This window comes from Sander lucioperca, chromosome 14 (assembly GCF_008315115.2).
Source record: "Sander lucioperca isolate FBNREF2018 chromosome 14, SLUC_FBN_1.2, whole genome shotgun sequence".
Taxonomy (NCBI): domain Eukaryota; kingdom Metazoa; phylum Chordata; class Actinopteri; order Perciformes; family Percidae; genus Sander; species Sander lucioperca.
This window is the reverse complement of record NC_050186.1, coordinates 30,723,565-30,743,981: the sequence shown is the minus strand read 5'-3', so window position 1 is coordinate 30,743,981 and position 20,417 is coordinate 30,723,565. Positions and strand designations below refer to the sequence as shown.

The 20,417-nt window shown below is 41.5% G+C and overlaps 1 protein-coding gene and 1 long non-coding RNA gene across 2 annotated transcripts in view; one reads left to right on the top strand and one right to left on the bottom strand.

Moving 5' to 3' along the window:
• LOC116045153 overlaps window positions 1–20,417 on the bottom strand; it is an 810,130-nt gene that overhangs the window by 164,618 nt on the left and 625,095 nt on the right. The window lies entirely within an intron of this gene.
• Window positions 1–20,417, top strand: part of lpar1 (lysophosphatidic acid receptor 1) — a 48,206-nt gene that overhangs the window by 7,120 nt on the left and 20,669 nt on the right. The gene's annotated exons all lie outside the window — the stretch shown is intronic.

Sequence of the window (20,417 nt, the reverse complement as noted above, 5' to 3'; positions counted from 1 at the left end):
AATAAAAGAAGCAATATCAGTGCACAATAGTGTAACAGTAGACCATGTCATTGTAAACCGATCCTAACCGTGAGTTTGGTGATCCGTTGCACCCCTAACCCAAACCATCTTTAACAAAAGGAGTAAGCCTGCATCGCATGACAAAGGAAATAAAGACAGAATAGTAATTCCAGTTATAAATTAACACACAAATAACATAAATACATAAAGCATATAGTAATAATGACAATAGTAATGACAATATTATGAATCAAGTTAAAAAAAGATTTGAAGAAGATTATCTCTTAAGTGTTCTTTACATTTCTACGCATGCTGGTATTCACGTTGTTTTGGAGCTTCACAGTACAACCGTTGCCTTCTAATCTATTAGATCTTCAGCCAGCATTTCTGAGGGAATTTTGTACCAAAGATGCAAATGGTTCTTCTTCAGTTTCAGTTTCCCACGCTCGTGTATCAATCCGTGGTCAGACCACTACTTCTTCAGCGGCTCAACATGAACAAGCGGGCGATCACATCTTCAAGGCATGTCGCACCACCACGTAGTTTCCCCTGCGGCTCTGGCCCTGATCATGCTTTTGGTTTGCAGTGACATGGGACTTGTTGCGGAAACACACAGCGATCGATCCATCGACTGCAGCCAAAATCAGTAACAACAGACGGCAAAACTCATCTCTCATATTCCTCTGGTTGGTCATCGGCCACTAATGTGAGGCTGTCCTCATTTTTGTTTGTGATCATTGGGTTTGGAAGGTCCACACTTGCACTCCTTAGATTGAACAGAAGAGGAAGAGACGAAGTTTCGCTTAGAACTGGACTTCTTGTAATTCAAGGTGTTAGGAACACTCCTACCAAAACCAGGCAGATAAAACAAGGGGTAGTGCATAAGCAGTGCTCCAATGCTTTCAACACATTGGAATCTATTAAAAAGTTATTGTATATAGTGCTGAGACATCCAACAAAATATGTCTCTGTGGCTTTTTACAAAGTGCCACTTGGTTTTGATAATACAGAATTGCATTGTTTGACAAAAATAAGGTGGAGGCGAAGAAAATCAAAGCACAAGATGGAGTGTCATTTCCACCACCTAGTCTGTTATTTCTCTATCAGGACACCTTAGAGATTATTATCACGCTTATGTCACGGCCACTTGGCAAAAAGAAAAGCTGTGTTAAAATCCTCACCCAACTTTGCAGACAGTTTTATCCCAGTCTGTTTGAGCCTGCATTCACGCTGCCTGCGTCGGCCGTCAGATGGTGCGGCAAAAACGCAGGTCTGCCCATTCATTTTGAATGAGGGTAGTGCGTTTAGGCTGCAGCGGTGGGGATGCTGCAGGGGGGAGCCGAAAAAAACTGCAGCAAAACTGTCAGTCCGTTGTGAGACGGTAGTAAACATCACTGTCTCTATCGCTGCCACAAACAAGTTTTAAAACGCTACGAGGGTTAAAAAAACGAAACACAAGCACTTAACTGCCCAGGAGTTTGTGTAACAGCGGACATTTTCCTGCTACAACAATGCATAGTCCCTTGTCCCTTTTCTTTCTCTCTTTCTCCGTCAAATGAAGCTGCCTTCAAGTGCGGTCGGAAATGTCGAGATCTGTAAACAGGGACTGCCCATTTCTCCGACGCTCCATTTTTCCGACTTCTCAATAACCCGAAAAATTCCTTTTGGTCCTACAGCCCACTAGTCCGACGTCCCTTTGGTGGCGAAATTACGAATCCCACTATGGCCACACCAAGACCCGCCCTACAAAACAGCTCGATTGGTTAGGGTTAGGCATTTGACATTGAGTGGTTAAGGTTAGGATAACTGATTGGTCAGGGGATAGGACCTGTACAAATGGGGTTACGTTACCTTGCGTAAGCATGGACACCGGATGTTGGACTAGTGGGCTGTAGGACCAAAGGGAATTTTTCAGGTTATTGAGAGGTCGGAACATTGGTGTCGGAGAAATGACATGGCACCCTATAAACGATCTGACGGAAAACAGTAATTGTGAAATATAAAGTCTACTTCCGCCGCACAAAACTGCGGGAAATCGCAGCGTCCCCTTTTGCTGGTGTGAATGGGCCCTAACTGTTGAAGACGTCCTGTTGTATGATTTTATTGCTGGCCGTTGTATATTAATGAGGAAGTACTGGAGACTCTTCTGGCTGTCAGACACTTGCTGCTTCTACACAAGGAGATATAAATGTTGACGCAGAGGTCCTTATCAAACTCTTCAGCCATTTTTAACAATGTGAAAACAAAATTGTGGTCTTGACAGGAAGCTTTTCTTGTCAGTTTGATGACACAGCTGTCATTGTGTGTGTATGTGTGTGTGTGTGTGACACAAAGAATGCAGTTTAGGATAGTAGACATGTTTGACATTGTTATCTTATAATGTGGTTACTGTATGTTGGGATGATAACATGTGGCCATCATGAGAATTGTTTATCATGTGTTCCAGTGGTTCTCTACCTTTTTGCTTCCCCTGTCACATGCTACATCCAACCTGATCTTACAGAAATATTTAAAAAGAGCCACAACACATTAAATAGCGGTGGCACGTAATTTGTTAAAATTACATTCTGGTGCCATGGAAACAATGTAAGTTTAGGCAACAAACCTACTTGGTTAGGTTTAGGAAAAGAACATTGTTTGGGTTAAAATAAGTACGTCACGTATGTAAGTTCAGTAGGCTATGTCACATGACTTTAGTACGGATTTTAGTGGTTGGCACTGCTGAGTACTGCGCTCGATCCCCAGTCTGGGCCTTACTGTGTGGAGAATGTATGTGGGTGGGTGGCGTGGTTTTTGTTCCGGGTGTTCCGGTTTCCTCCCACCACCAAAAACATGTATGTTAGGTTAGTGCTCCTGTCAGCGTTCAGGACAAAAACAGCTGGAGTTGGGTTTTAACAAGATCGGTTCGGGCACGTCATTTTAACACATTACCTGCCACCACCACATAATGTGGTGTTAAGAGGTCATGGTCATTTCATGTATTTCTGTAAAATCAGAGACATCTGGTGAAGATTTAATGTTTCCATAAAAATAACCCTCTCAGGTTGCTTCATTTCAATAATAATTCTTAGAGAATGTACAGAAGAGTTGTTGTACAACCTAGAAGAACAGCTAGCAGCTGGTTAGCAAGTTGGCTAGTAGAGTTGAGCGCAGAAAAATGAGTGAAAAGTCATGTTATCTTTGAATGCCCTGCGGGAACCACGTCTCACAGCCCTGCAGTGTCTTTATCATATCCAGACGAGTCAGGGAAATGGAGACTGGACTGAGGAAATAAAAAAGAAATACAACGGAGACAGAAAGAGAGAGAAAAGCAGGCAGGCACATGCCTACTTGCCCGCAGGTTCGCAGCCATACACAAGTCCGTTTTTAAGGTCTCGGCATACCTGTTGAGCACCATTTACTTCGCAGACTCATGCTCACTGCCTGCAAATATGAATGTGTACGTATACTGTTGTCTGTGCTGTCATTGTTGCTGGAGCTGCCATTGTACTCCACCCAGTTACATTTACTACAAAGTGTGTTTACTGTGAAATGTAAGCAACACTAATATCTTGACAGCATGCGTTGACATTCCCGGAGATGGAACAATGACACTGTTACCAAATACTGTATGTGCTGTAGTGGACCTCTAAATCTAAACTGTCACCTATACTGAGAAACATACATATCATGATTGTATTCCCATACAAGTTAGACAAAAGGTCATTGGTCAGAGTGTTGGGGTGTTGATATTGGTCACTTCTAATCAGCTGATGGTCACACCACGATCTTGGCGTACTGCGGTGTTAAACATTTCCACAGCACAAGCTGCCATGGCACAATTTCGGAGGCTCGTGCTGGCGGGCACCAGAGGCAGAGGCATCAGCTTGCGAACGAAACATGCGGTGGCCCTTACTGCACAGGGGTGTTCAGACATGAATCCCATTAATTTCCCACCTTGCCACTCTTTATTCCTCATTTTTTAATTGTGTGTGTGTGTGTGTGTGTGTGTGTTTTTAACCCTCATTAACCCTCATTGGTTAAAATCATGTACAGGATGTCTCAAGTTAGTCATGGGAAAGACCAGAAGAGGAACCAAAACCTGCTCGAATGAGGAAATAATTGTTTTACAATAAACCCAGCTGTATCTTAAGATGTTATCTTCAGTTGAACTTGGTGACTCATCTGAGGTTTGCACTGGACAGTGATACTCTGTTGTGTTGGCTCTGTGCAGCACTTTGGAGTGCTGTGAAGTAAACCATGACGATGACGTTACATTGCTGACTCTCCACTTTCAGCTGACTGTGTTAATATTATTCACATCAGGTGAACAGCGTAGTATGCTACTAAAGAAATACAGACGCAATCCATCTGATTAGAGAATAAAATTTTTTTTCGCAGTCAAGAAAGGAGTAGAGTGCAAATGAGTAGGCCTATTCTTGGATGCGGAAGTTGGAATATTTGTTGAAGAGAAGACAATTTTAGAACTGAAAAAAGGGGTGCTTTCTTCCTACAAGAGGAAGGCTACATGTGAGTGAATACTAGTTAAGTAGCCTGAATGTTGTCAGATCCACAAAAAGATCAGTGATTTATTTAAAAAGACAAGTCAAGTTGGAAGATTCCTGTTTTTTCTTAAAATTTTAAAACGCCTTTATTAGCTGGACTTAAAAAAGTGTTGGATTGGCTGCTTCACCCATGAATCAAACTGTACTTGCTGGCAGCTATTAAAAGTAGGGACAAGTTTGCATTCCAGAGAAAGATAAAAGTAACAGCCTGTTGCATTGCTGGTCTTTTGTCTTGTGTTGCTGCGGTGATGAACATGAAGCTATTGTAAAGTGACCTTCTGTGCATCTTCAGATTTGATGCATTATTCTTTACTGAGAAACCTTTTTCATGTCTTAATTATTACTGAAGACTGTTAATGAAGTCACCTTCTTTTCCCAGATTAGTTAAAATCTAGACGCACCCTAGCGGCAGCAAATGTAATTTGCAGCCAGGGTCAGTCTAGCAACTTTCCGTTGACTTGCGAGCTGGAAAAACCAAATTCTGGTCAGGCCAATCACATTGTGTATAGAGTGGGTGGGCGGGCTTAACATTAGCATAGCAGAGTTCCGCGTGAATTCCCTGCTACTTGAAAACAAAGAAGATGGCTGCTGCTGCTGGCGAACAGCGGCCTTTGGAATCGGCTTTGGCCGAGACTCTGGAAGACATGGAGTTAAGCACTGAAGTCATTCTTAAAAAAGGAAGATGTGTTCGGAGTTTTGCCGACCGGATACGGCAAAAGTTTAATCTATCAACTAACGTTGCTCTGGTTGGCTATGAGTGCAGAGGGAATTTGAAAGACCGCTTATCCCGTTTTTTGGAAAAACCCATAATGACAAAGCGAAAACATGTGTTTAGATATTCCTCCAAATGTTTTAAGAAGTCAATAAATTAAATCTCTCATTTACATAAGTATTCAATAAGATTTTTCTCCCTATGGTGAGACAAAATGCAGCCAAATAACTCCGAGGTCCTTGAAGTAAACCTGCTCTGGAGTGCACACAACCTCAGCCTGTTCACCTTTCAGCACGACAAAAACCTGAAGCATACAGCGATGCCAATGCTGGAGTGGCTTCAGGATAAGTCTCTGAATGTCACTGGATGGCTGAGGCAAAGCCTGGACCTGAACACCATAAAACATTTGTGGAGAGAAATGAAAGGATTTGCCAGCAAGAATTTATATTTATAATTTTATAATTTATACTGTTTATTGATCCCCAGTGGGGAAATTACAATTTACACTCTGTTTGTTAGAAATCACTACACACAGGCCTGAAATACACACACATGCTCAGGCCCTATTCATGCACAAATGGAGAGATGTCAGAGTGAAGACAAGATGGGAGAAACTGCTCGAATGCACAATTGCTATTGCTGCCACATGTTTTCGCTTTGTCATTTTGGGTTATTGTGTGTGCATTGTCAATCCATCTATAATTGCAAAAGGTGAAGGGGTATGAATACTTCCAGAAGCCACCGTATGTCTTTTTATTCCCTCTTTTTCTTTTATTATTTTGTGAAGCACTTGGCATACTGTTGTCATAAGTACAAAAAAAAGAGAGTCTGGTCTCGAGAAAGTGAAACATGTACAGTTTGACTGAGGTCAGGTAACTTGGCCGGTCAACAACATTCCACTGCTTGGCCATAGAAACTCTTTGGTTGTCTTGTCTGTGTGTTTAAAAATACTGACCTGCTGCATTGTTCTAAAATTGGAAATTTGGGGATTTAACCTTAAAGCTAAAAGTCAGCAAATGTAATGTGCTGAAACAGAACCCAAACAATCAAAACACGTCACTTTCCAAATACTTACAGACTGCACTGTATTTCACAATTTTCAATAGTGTTGTTTCAAAAATGTATTTTGCATAAAATATGTTTTCAGTGTAATGCATATTGTACACAACCCTTTCAAATTGACGTTCAATGCATTGAAAATGCATGCAAGCATATGTTTTCATTTCATAGTACAGCATTAGGGGATTTTGACAAGCGACAGTCCCGGAGCATTCCTTTAGTGATGAATTTGAAGAACGCTTTTGAGTCAAACCCCTGAAATCTCTGCAGACCGCAATGACGCAATCCCATATTGCATCTGAGCGACGGTGATGTAATCTGTGAAATCTGTCTCCAATAGTATGATTTCATTAGGGGATGACTGAACACACCCAACAATAAACTGCACAGCAACCTGACACATATGGTTTAAGGCTGTTTATCTGGACGCGTTCATTGTTAAATAATGAAACCAACAAATCTGTAAATGCATTAAAGTATACATACTGTATCTTTTTGCGTCAGAGGGATGTCAAGTGTTTCCCTATGTTGGATCCGAGTGGAATTACAGTATGTACTGTGTCTTTGTGTGTTAGTTTAGGTGTGAAAGTGGTGTACATGTATTTGTGAGCTCATGCTGCTCTAAACTGCATTTCTGAGGGCTTTAAAAGGATTAATTTCATGCTTATATATTTTTTTCCTGTTCCTGCCATTTAGCTTAAAAACCTGCTTTGCATAACATGTGGAAAAGATCATAGCAGAAAGACCTTGAAGCAAAGAAGCTTATTAGATGGACATTTACAAAATGAAAGAGTGTGTTATACACTGCTCCGCAGATAATAACCCATGAGTTGGATTTTGGTTGCCACTAGGCTTTCCCGAGCTATGATCCATGGAAGAATTTATAGCCAAATTAAAAAGGCTTTTAGATGTTATTTATGATTGGCTGTTATTAAGAAATCAAACATTGCTTTGAGTGGCTTTGGAAAAACAGAAGCCACTGTGAAAGCCACTCAGCCTGTCCCTACGGAGCTGTGTGTAATTTAGCATGTTGACTCCTTCTCCCTGCGGAATAAAACAATATTTTGTCAGAGCACATCCCTGACTAAATGCTCCAGAAGAAGCTTCTGTTGGTGGTGTGATGAAATGCTGCTTCTTCAGTCTCCTGTAGTGTGGTTTCCTTAGTATCATTCTGGGAAATGCACGTTTTGTTTTTTTAATAGTTGCTGTCAACTTCGATTATGTTTTGTGTCTTTTCTACAATAGATAGATTCCCCTAATTTTATTCTAATCTATTCTATTTATGTCGAGTCAGTGCCAAATAGGTATTTCAGATTCTGGTAGAGCTGAGGTTGGCAAGGGTTATCATGGTTACGCGTCTCCAACCGGCAAGGAGGCTCTCAGGAAGTGATGTTGTAATTACAGCTCAGTGCATCCTAAAAGATACATACAGTACTACTGTTGATTCAGACAAAAGTATGTTGAACGATATTCTCACATTTCCAGACCTATCTCCACAGCGCTGTGGAGTAAGGTCTGGCTACACCACACATACATTCTGGGATAGGAAAAAAAAAAAAAATGCACTGGGTTGTTTTTTTAACCAATCACAATCATCTTGGGCGGCGCTAAGCTCCAGATGCAGCGACTGTGGCTCTATAAAATGGTCTCGGGAAGGAACTTGTTTTGGTGGAACATTTGCACCACGCAATACGCCACATATAACATTAAATGAAGTGAACTGTTCACACAATACAGTAACGTTAGCTATTGAAATTAGCTGGATACATGGTTAAACGTAATCTGCTCTTACCAGTGTATCTCCGTGTGAACTTCGTCCAAAGCAAAAATATCCCAGTTAAGAGAGTAAATGCTGTAAACATATTCTTTGTAAATCTTTACAACCATTCCCCGAAAGAACCAAGCAGGCCTGTCTTTTTCAACATGTTCTCACACTCATCTCGTAAAATATGGACGCTTGGTCAGGTGCCTTTGTCGTTCTTATTGACGCTAAAAGTCTCCTTTAGCGATTTAAGTAAACACGCTTGGTTGGGACTATTGCCGTCCCTTTAGCGCTATAAGTCAACGTGCTTGGTCAGGAAAAAGGTCGTGGGTGGGCTTACGGTTCCGTGACACGCGGGAACTACGGGACGGTTGGGTCTAGGAAAGGGTCGTGGGTGGGTTGGGTTTAGGAATGGGTCTTGGGTGGGCGTACGGTTCTGTGACACGCGGGAGGAAAGAAAAAAGCGACTATAGCAAGCGGGACGCGAACCCCGCTCTCCTGGGTGAAAATCTTGTGTTTGACCCATCCACCACCCCATCCAACCTCCTTATGTGGAAATTCACCCTTACATACTACCCGCTAAATCCTATCTAACTGCTGCTCTCCCCAGTGCGTTACACAAACACACTGAAAGACGCCTTTTTTGTCGCATCAGACGCTGACAGCCACTGTCCAAACGTCCTTATTTTACGAGTTCGGAATGAGAACAGGTTGCCTTTTTTGCACAATCGAAAACTTTCTTCAAAACTTGCCAATTTAAGCACGTAGCTTGCTAGTTTGAAGTTTGTTGTTGTTTCCAGAAGCGAAGGGATTTTAAGAACGGCAACACACAGAGAGTGAAAGCAGAAGGAACCTCCGATCTCCGAAGCAATTATCACGAAAATATACTGCCGTTGAACACATAGTGGTATGTACTGTAGTGTGATTTTGGACGCAGCGTTGGTCTTGTTTGTCTAGTTTTCTTTAATTCTATTCCAGTCAAGTATGGTCTTATTCATGTTACTAATACTGTTCTATTCAAATATATTCTATTCTATTCTATTCTATTCTAGTCAGACCTAATATGGTGTAGTTTGTAAGACTAATCACATTCTATTTTATTCTATTATTAGTCATCACATTTAATGGCTGAACATGTGTCAGTTTGGGTCTTTGTGTGCTGAGATGGAAGCGCTTAAGTGGTTGGTGGGGTATCATTCACTGATGAGCCATGAATCAGCCCGTCACGGCGGCAGTCACACATGACTCAACACCAACTCTCAATCCAACCCTTGTACTGTGCTCTGCTGCTCGGCGGCAACTGTTTGAGACTATGTGCGAGTGTGAGGGTGTGTGGTTTGTGTGCACTCGCCCATGATGTTGAAGAGAAAGTTAGAGAATGAAGGCCTATGTCTGTGTGACTGAGTGTTTGTGTGTATTCTGGGTTGTAGAAGTCCTGTTTCTCTGCTTTCTGGGGTGGGAGTATGGAAACAATGGGCACTTTGTGTGGAAAATTGGCACAGAGGAGGGGGGGGGAGTGAGGTGAAGAGGAGGAGACAGGAGAAGAAAGCTGAGGAAAAGAGAGGTGATAGAAGATGAGCTGAAGGGAGAGAAGAGAAGGGATGGTATAGGGAAGAGGAGAGGAAGAGAGGAAAGGAGAGCGTGGAACGAGTTAAGGGGAGAGGAGACGGAAAGGGAAAAGGGGGAGAAGGGCGGAAAAAGGGAGAGGTGAGGAAGAGAGGAGCAACTATGGAAAGGGAAATGTATGGAGGAGAGGAAAGGAAAATAAATTGGAGAATAATTGAGAACGGGTGAGGTGCAAGGATTTCTCATGAAACGATGAGAGGAGAAAAGGAAGAGAAGGAAGAAAAAGGAGGAAAGCGCCAGTGTGAAGGTGTTGATGGAGAAGAGGGAAACCAGGCGGAGGCTGAGAGGAGAAAGAAAGCCAACAGAATAGAATGTGTGGAACATACATGCAAATTAGGATAGGTGAAGGCAGATTCTAATTTGAAAAAAAGAGGAGAGATGGAAGAAGTATGGAAAGATATAAGTCTTGTCAGTTTCACTGAATATCCATGTTGCCACTACAGAGACAAGTGGGAATTTGTGGATCAGGCTCACGTTTGCTGCGCTATACTTACGTAACATTAACTCTTGCACTATATGCTCTTATAATAATACAGACAAACACTTGAGTTCCAGTACTTAACCATATCAGTACTAGGGGTGGGACAAAATATCGATACGGCAGTACATTGTTGTCCTTCGTGTGATACGATAATTGATACGCTGGCGCCAAATATCGCTATTTTAATTAATAAAACAAGGCGCTCTAAATAGATTTCCCTGCTCCCAGCGTCGCACCTTCATGGCTACTCAAGGTGGCGTTCAACACATGAATCAGGGAAACCTGAACATAAGTTAACCAGCCGAAGACAAAGAGGTTTTCAATGGGATGGCGGAAAATAAAGGATGCCCCAACCACGTTTAAGTCCAAAGTCTGGACCCATAGTTGCTCTATAGTTAGTCTTGTTTTTGGCAGACCATCCACACGCTGCGGAGCGGAGGAGGGTCTGGCTAGTCCACACAGCATTCTGGGATGGGAGAAAAACGTGCTCTGGTTTATTGGCATTTCTTTAAACCAATCACAATCGTCATGGGAGGCGCTAAGCTCCGCACGGAGCCGCTGCAAAATTGTCGTGCAACAGAAATCTCAGATTGGACAGATAGTCTAGCTAGCTGTCTGGATTTACCCTGCAGAGATCTGAGCAGCAGTTAACCATAGTCCTCATAAATCCACCAGAGTTTAAAATTCCAACACAAAGAAAGCGGAAGGTAACGGACGTTTCCTGCAGCACCGGAGCAATCCCGGAAGTGGAACTTCAAGGATATAGACTACTCTATAGTTGACACTGTTTACGTAGACCTGTGGACTCTGCTGCTATTAATCCCACCACTCTCACTTTATCATGTAATTTGTCTCCTAATACTCTTGTATAGTTTTTATTTTATTCTGTATTTTAGTTTTTGTACCTGGTATTATTTATTTCTTTCTATAGCCTACTTACTGTATCTGTATTTCTTTCTGTTGTTTGTATTGCACTGCTGCAACAACCAACTTTCCCTGATGAGGATCAATAATGGTGTATCTTATCTTACATTCGGGATGTAAATCTTTATACCCTGTTTGCAACGGAAATGTCGCAAACAGCCTCGTAAATCATCTCCATCCATCCATCCATCTTCGTCCGCTTATCCGGTATCGGGTCGCAGGGGGAACAGCTCCAGCAGTATCTCATCTCGGCAAAGTAAATCAGACTTGTTAAACCAATCAGAGGCAGTAGCTCTGACACTGACAGACAAACAGGTAGCCCTGACTCAGGACTGTATCACATCCTGGACATTTCAGTCACTCAAATTCGCCATGTGAAGAATGTTTAACCCTTGTGTTGTCTTCCCGTCGACCGTGCAACTTTGTGTTTTTCTGGGTCGAAATTTCAACATTTTGTTTGACTTTTCTCAACGTTTTTGTCACTTTTTTAATTATGTTTTTGTCAATTTTTTATCCAGTTTTTTGTCGCTTTTTCCGATATTTCAGTTTTTCACTTTTTTTGTCACTTTTTTAAACAAGTTTTTGTCACCTTTGGCGATGTTTTTGATGTTTTTTTTGTAACTTTTTTCCGATTTTGTTTTTTTTTTTGGTCACTTTTTTCAGCATTTAAAATAAAAAAAATGTTTTTGTCGATTTTTTTTTTCAAGTTCTTTTGTCATAGTTCTGATAGAGAACGTTTTTGTAAGTGGGTCAAATTTGACCAACAGGAGGGTTAAGATATAAACTCACTGGATGGTAGCCAGTTTTCTTAGCAACTTTGCAGGCAGGCAAACATTGACGTCGGGTGGATATAAAGTGTGAAGTCTCTTGCATGAAAGTTAATACAAATGCATGGATGAACAATGAGAATTTGTCACCGGATGCTTCTAACCTCACTTAGTGGCAAATAAGCTATTGTTAACTAACTAATCTGAGGTATAGGCCTAAACTAAATATAGGCAGTTTCACTCTAAAGCAGAGTCTACAGACAGTCCGCTAGCATTCAGTGAAGAGACTTTCTATCACTTTCAGATGTTACCTCCTCCCTTACTCATAACTCCTTCACATCAAAGTCTGGTTTGAGAAGCGCTGCACAGCTGAACTCTGCAATTTGGTTGATTTATTTTATGCCTTAAAAATAGTTTAACATCTTTAAAAATCATGATCATGACCCAGATGTGTACACTGGAATCATTATTCAGTATGATAATTTATGCATAGCTGTAATAACTGACTTTTTATGAAAATGAAAAATTCTTCCAGAGCTAGAAACCACAGAGCCAACCTTTTACCATGAGATGCAATGCTGATGAACTGCACAGAACATTTCAGGGGTTATAAAACATTAGCATATTTGTCTGAACTTTAACATCCAAATAAGCTTCATATGATTACATTTTTCTCAGGTCCAAAGCCAGAGGAAAATCATCACGTTTCCCTGTGAAACTCTACATCAGTTTGATAGTCTGACACACTCGTAAATGTTCTCTAATACAGACTAAACTTTCTCTCTGCATGGGAATAACACTGTCAAACATGAAATCCAGTGGTGTTCCCCCTTAAAGCTGTATTCCTCTCATGACGGTATTAACAATAGCAACCAGAAGGTTGGATGATGGATTGTTGAGAAACTTAGAGCAGAAGTTTATTCAATTTCTGACTGGATCCAGCCAGTTTATCTCAGTATGTGTTAGACCAACCATGACTCAAACTAGTCCACAAGTAGACGGGTATTTTTAAAAACTTGAAAAGCTTTTTTGATGTGGCCTTTCATCCACACACAAACGTCATTTTAGGTCACTGTAAGCCGAGCTTTTGGAAAACTCTGGACAGGTTGAAGACTTTTAGAAACGCGGTTTGTGTGTGTATCATTACACAGTTTGGAATCACAGGGTACCACATGATATGATACATGATACATGGCTCACAATACCGATAATGTCATGATACAGCAATTCTGGATGATCAATATATTGCAGACAATCCTATAATGCTACACACAAACATACAGCTACACGATTTTGGCTTGTACCATCAGAGCGTGCACTGTTATCTCCTTTGTGAGGCGTCACAAATGAGCCAACGTCGCCGGCCTTGGAGTAGACGGTCCAACTTCTGTGGGTAGCGGTCTTTCAGTAACAGCTTTTTATCAGGTTTCTGATTGGACGTCTTCTTCTTCTTTGCGCGACTGGGGTTATATCGCCACCTGTTGGTTTGGCATGCTTTTGACAACGCTTTAATTGTATTTTTGCGTCTTCATGAGATTTTTCTTAACAGTGCATGTGTGGACGGGATTTTTTTTTTTTTTAAAGAACGGATAAAGGTACAACCCTGTTTTAAAAAATAACCATGTACGTGTGGACTACTACTGCATTTACAAAAGACAATAAGACAAAACTTTTTGGCCATCAGGCCTTTATCACTGTCACAGTGCAGATGCCTCCAAAATAGCAAGAACACAGGTGATTCCTTTAAAGGTAATTGGCATTTCACTAACTGTAGTAAGGTAATCATATATTTAAATTACCAGAATCTAACACTGAAACAAGGCAGACGTTGGAAACTAGACTTGCTATCAGATATTAGCAATATCTCAAAATGTCTACATCGGAATATCTACAAAACCCTACAAAACACAAAGGACATTCAGACCTACAGTACATTCACTTTTAAAACATATTCTTCCTAAAAAAAAGTATAATTTTGTTATACATATTTTAACACGGCAGGAAGTATAAACAAAACGACAAGAAAAATAGATTCAATTGAAAATGCTGATAATAATGTTTGCAATATTACATAAGAGGCACGGCCCACTGTTGATCTTAGATTGAGGCTCGGTCAACAATGGATGTTGCAACAAGTCCTCCAAATTAAAGCACAAAATAAGGAACTGCCCTCTAGAATGACACAATTCAATCATTTCAATTTTATTTATAGTGTCAAATCATAACAGACGTTATCTCGGGACACTTTACAGATAGAGTAGGTCTAGACCACACTATAACTTACAAAGTCACACAGAAGCGACAAACAGAAACATTTTCTGACGCCCTTATCGGCAGTATGGCATCATGTCTGTGCCTTCCAAAACGGTTACAAATCTGTTTAATGATGTGGCAGCGCTATGGCCAAAGTTTGGTTAGGACTCGGCACAAACATGACTTGGTTAGGGTGTTTGGGAAAGGTTTGTGTTGAAATAAGTACTTTGTTAAGGTTAGGGAAACATCGTGGCTTGGGTTAGATTTATTTCTTCGTTAAGGTTAGGGGACATTTGTCATCATGGTTACAGTAATATAACCATGTGGTTACGTTCAGGGAACGACTGCGGTCATGGTTAAAATAAGTCAATGTCTAACAGCTATCTCTCGTGTTGATGTCAGACGTTTATTGACCCATTCATCCACTCCAACAATCTATAATGTTACATTACTTGCTCTATTCCTTTACCCTAGAGGGCTACATCTGTCTATCCACCTCTTTTGTCGAAAGAAACCAAACTTCATGCCAGGTTCCCAGGTTTTAACAAGATATTCCATGATGCCATCAAATTTCATATTCATATATTTGCGGGCCCCTTGGCACCACTGTTGGGCCAAACTTTCCACAAAAAATAACCGAAAAACCCTAAACTGCCATGACATGAAGGACATCTTTTATTGGCACTCCAGCGCTCCCAAAGTCAAAATGTCAAGTTTGCACTCAAGATGCCTCATAATCTATTTTAAAGAGTTCTATAAACCTTTTGGTTTCAATGAGTCCATTATCTTATCTTCACCCCATCTTCAAGATTTGCCGATTTCAACATGCATATTGTGGGGTGTAATGAGCTTTGCAGTTGCCAGCAGCTGGAGGTGGCACTTTTGGTCTTGTTGAGAGAAATATCTCATCCTGTAAGGAAGTGTCATGAAAACATGACAACCAAAACCGGTATTAAATATTTATTAATTTAAGTATTAAGTAGTATATTTAAAGCCGGTGTGTCTGTTTGCTCATTTGCAAACAAAAGACAAAGTGTGTGCGATTGTAACAGTAAAAGAGAGAAAGAGAGACTTTGATAAGTGTGTGTGTGTGTGTGTGTGTGTGAGAGAGTGAGTGAGTGAGTGAATTAGGTGTATGTTATGAATATACGGATGCAGCCCTGGCGCTGATGCTTGAGTTATGACCTCACTTGTATGGATTCCAGGGTGGTCCTTTCATAGCCTGTTGGACACACACACACACACACACACACACACACACACACACACACACACACACTCACTCACACTAACAAGCATGGAGAGAGTGTGTGTCGACACACACTCAAGCACAGCGAGCATTTTGTTCTCTGTCTTTAACACCCGGGGTTCAACACATTGTACACACACACACTCCCGAACTTTCCTCTCCTGCTCACACACAGACACCAAAATGCTTCAATGACTTAGTCATTCAAACTTGTTCTTTCTCTTTTATTAGTGCACATGTACACACCCAGGTGCAGGAACACAGATTTCAAAAAATTCCCTCTTTCTGTGTCCTCTTTCGCTCTATCTTTCCCTTTTTTTTCAGCCACCGGCTGTTGCAAACGCACGCACACACACACACACACACACACACACACACACACACACACACACACACACACAATGACAGGATTTTTCTCTGCAGGCTCCAAGGCTCTGATGAAAGTGTTGGGAATGTGTACTGAGAGGCCACTGACACTTCCTCTACTTTCTAGTACTGACGACTGGCCTCAGGCATCTAATGCCCCAATGACTGCTCCCTCCAGACGTTTAATGGCCATAAACCGCAGATGACAAGCAGAATAAATGGGCTTTCATCTGTGGTGGTTATTGTCATAGACTCCCTCGCTGAGGATCTATGCGGCATTAGTGTTGCTGCTGTCACTCAGCGGCTGCTTTCGCTGCTTCTTAATGGTTGGCTTTCTCTGGAGAGAAGTAATTACAAACCTCATAATTACATGCATGTTTGATAATTTAATTTCTGAAATTAGAAAATCACTACAGACACTAAAGGGAAACAACAAACCCATCACAGACAGAAAAAAGGCTGTTTTATGTGCACCATCACAAATGTAGCAGTTAATTTCTAGAACGTTGACCTGTGCTGCTTTTCAACCCGGTCTTTACACACTTTATGCACATGAAGGCATACAACCCACATAAAGATTAATCCTTTTTAATGTATTATCTGATAAATAAAAGCAGTTTTCTTAAAGGATACGTTCACATTTTTTTCAAGTCTGTCTACAAGCAATACTCATGTGCCCATATGTATGTTAGAATAGCTGTTGCCTGCTATAATCATTCCTCCTGTTCATACTGGCCATTAAAATATCCACGCTGTGTCAACGCTGGAGTATGGTCTGGCTGCACAAGTTAACATTCTGGTATAGGGGAAAAAGAAACGCTCTGGGTTGTATGCGTAACCAATGACAATCGTCTTAGATGGTGCTAAGCTACCAATGCAGCAACGATGCTTTTGCAAAATAGATAACGGAAGGGGAGGAGGCACTAGCCTGGCTCCGCCCTCCTACGTACTTCCGCTCAATTTTCATTTCCCTTCAGTACCACGTCTGGGTTTGCGGTATATTCTCGGGTTTTCTCCGGCCAAATATTTGGCGTTCCAATCAGCGAACAGAGGGAGTGGCTGAGAACAATGACATTGAGGACGTGCTCTAGAAAGATGCGAGCGAAGCCATGTGGTCCCTTGTGGCAACGCTGCAGAATATCCAGAAGTTAAAGCCCGAGCAAGAACAATCTTTGCTGAGTTTTGTTGGTGGCCATGATGTTGTGGCCCTCCTCCCCACGGGGTTCGGGAAAAGTTAGATTTTCAAGCTTGCTCCGTTAGTGGGGAAGGAGTTGGCTAAGGCTAACGCTAGCGATGCTAATGCAAAATATGAGCCGCTAGTTGTCGGTCTCCCCTCTTGTTGCACATGTGCATGACATACGTCATGACCAAACGTTAGCGATTGGTTATGGCAGATCCAGAGTGGCTTTGGGCAGATCCAATAATTTTAAACTTCAACAGAGTACCCACCTTCAAGGAAGTTAACGCTTGTCAATGGAGAGTGGCCAGACTCTCTGTACAAATGAAATGTATGAGAGTCTGGTAGGACCAGGCTAAGGAGGCACTGGATGTCAGGCTTTAAACCCGTACTCTACATCCGTTTCATCCCTTAAGTAGAAAATTCCCTCTTTTGTTTGTTTTCCCAGACAGTGTTCCTATGATGAGCTATGGTTTAAAAATAGTGTCACAAAGAGGAAAGTTAACAATAAAGGACTGCAAATAAGGAGCATATTCACCTGATTTTGAAATTGCTGAAGCCTCATATTAACTGCAGATAAACTTTTGAATAGGACTGTGGATTTTGTCCTTCCCATTGTTGGCTAATTAGCAATGGACAGCAGGAATAATTCCAGCAAACTGAGTATGAAAGTATGAAAGAGAATGAGTACTTGACTACGGTTTTAAGACACTCTTGAAAAACTGGGAAGCTTGTTTAAATGAGCGTTAATGTTTTTGTGTGGTCTTGTATGAAAAAGAATGACTAGATTTCTGTGCTCCTAGTGCAAACATTAGTCATTAATCAAAACATACAGTAAAACTTCCCGGTCTGTTGATTACGTTACGTTTCTAGTTAACAGTCATTACTTTCTGTTTTGTTTTTGTATGCTCACCTCCTTTCTGATACTTCAATTCCCGCCTTGTGTGTTTTCCCGCCTTTTTGTGAGGCGTCTGATGAGTTCCACCTGTTCATCAGCCCTCGTCTCACCTGTTCTTCGTTACCACCCTCGTTACCTTGTGTATTTAGGCCCTGTTTACAAGACGACGCACACGGGTGAAAACGAAAAAATATTTTATCGGATGTGCCTTTCGTTTATACGCTGACGGCATTTTGGGGCTTAGAAACGCAAAAAAAGTGAAACCACTCTCCAGAGTGGAAATTTTAAAAACGCTCCACCGTCGCATTACCGTCTAAAGGGTAAAAACGCAAAAGTCTGAAGACAGCGGTGTGGAGAGAGACGAGAAAAAGGCGTCCAGGTAGTCTGTTGTTACGGAGTAGGCTACAGAAATTATAGGCTCCTGTTATCTAAAAGATTTTCAATGTAATGGCTCAATATTTAAATGATTTCAACAATGTGGATAAGGTTGTTATAGTTCGATGACCATATTCATTTGAGCCAGAGTAGGCTACAACGTTGCGGATGAAGAGAAAGAGAGAGAGAGAGAGCGAGTGGCAGCGGCCTTGGTGGTGTTGTGTGGCAGTGCCACCTAGCCGCCTGGTGTGCATACTACATCGAATTTCACACACTTTTGCGTCACCATATGCATGCAGATTCCCCCCCCAAAACTCTTGTCTAAACGCTGAATAAAAAGTGAGAACGCAACGCCACTTTTGCGTTTTCTCTTCAGATCTTTTCCGTCTAAACATAGCCTTAGTCTGTGTGCTCCCTTTGTCTGTCGTCAGTTTGTCGTCGCTCCAGTGTCTGAAGTACCAGCCTGTTTCCTGGAGTGTTCAGTCTGCCTAGTTTTTCTAGGCACAGCCTAGTTTTTCCTTGTTACCTTCGTTGATGTTTGGAGTTTTGTTTGTTACCGGCTGTGCCTGTTTTTGATAGCCTTTTGTTTATAAAATTATTGAACTGGGTTCTTCTCCTGCTTCCTGTTCTGCAACCATGACAAAAACACATAATAATAAAAAATGTGGCCCTATTATGGTATCTGGCCTGTGTTTAATTTTTGACATTTCCCCTAAGAAATCAACATGCAGAAATTAGCAGATACATCCGGCTTGTCTGGAGCTGTACAGTATAAGCAATAATTACAGCTAATAGAATGGACCGTTGCTATTTCATTGAATGAAAAAAACATTTTACAGCCACTCCAAGCAAACGTGGCCGCAGATGGAGTCCCTTATCGGCCCGCCTCAGGAAATTGGACATATAAACAGAACCCAGAAATTCGTTTATTTAATTGATTAGGACTTCCTTTATACTGTTATTGGTGCCCTGCCATGCCTAATATACACCCGTTTTGGCGAAGGAATATAAAGATGTTGTGCACTGCCAACATTCTGAGCCAGTCTACTGTATAGTTGATGGACAATTTTGCTTTTGGCTTGGAGTATAGTTAAAAAATGGGCTAAATTTAGAATTTATAGCATGGGGCTCTATGGAACAAAAGCACAGTCAGGAACTAAATTATGGGTTATTGCTACCGGAAAAAACTAACCCATTAAAGTATGTAACGTGTCTTGTATATCATGGCCGTCAAAACAGTATATTACCATTGAGATTTAGAGCTGCTCAGGAGTCGAGGGTGCAGGAGTTAGAAAAATATTTTTGGCAAACTTTAGCTTTCATAGCTTTCAACACTGCCTCATTTCCCAGGAGTATCCCTTATTTTTCATGTGAATTCTTGAGAGGTGAAGGTTGTGATAGTTTTTCCAACATTGCAAATTAGTCCAAGAGGGATAAAAAACCCTTCATGTTTGCAGTTCAGTTTTTTTGCTGTGTCACTGCAGGGTAAAAAGAGGTCGTTTGGACGGTCATGTTAGAAGGTAAACCAAGAGAAGGATTTCCACAAAAACACTGGCCTTTGACGCACAACTCCTAATACTCCTTTCATTCCTCGTCCCCTACCCTCTTCTCTCTCTTTGTCTCTGTCTTACTTACTTACACACACAGACACACAGACACACACACACACACACACACACACACACACACACACACACACACACACACACACACACACACACACACACACACACACACAACCTCCTCTACTCTAGCCCTGAGGTCCTGTTTCCGGTCTGGGGTGTATGAGAGGGACTAGCCAGCATCTGTGTGGGACTGGTGCTTATTACACACACACACACACACACACACACACACACACACACGCGCGCGCATGCACTCACATGTTCCCGTGAGCATTGTTTATGTGTGTGTGCGTGTGTAAGCGTCATGTTGCTGCTGTTGCTGCTTAGCTTTCTCAGTTTACTCTGATGCGTTTTTTTTTTTTTTTGTTTAAAGCTGGAACACCCATAAAACTTCAACAGATGGAAAAAACATGTTTCAGCTTCATATCACACTGGGGTTTATTCATACAGCAAACATAGACAGACAGACAGACAGACATGCACACACACAAATGACTACTAATCATGTTGAGTCTAAATCCAAAGGGGAATTTTTGTTTTTCCATGTTTCAGGAACCGGCTTAAGTCCATATGTTTCCTAAAGCGCTGCTTTGTGTTGA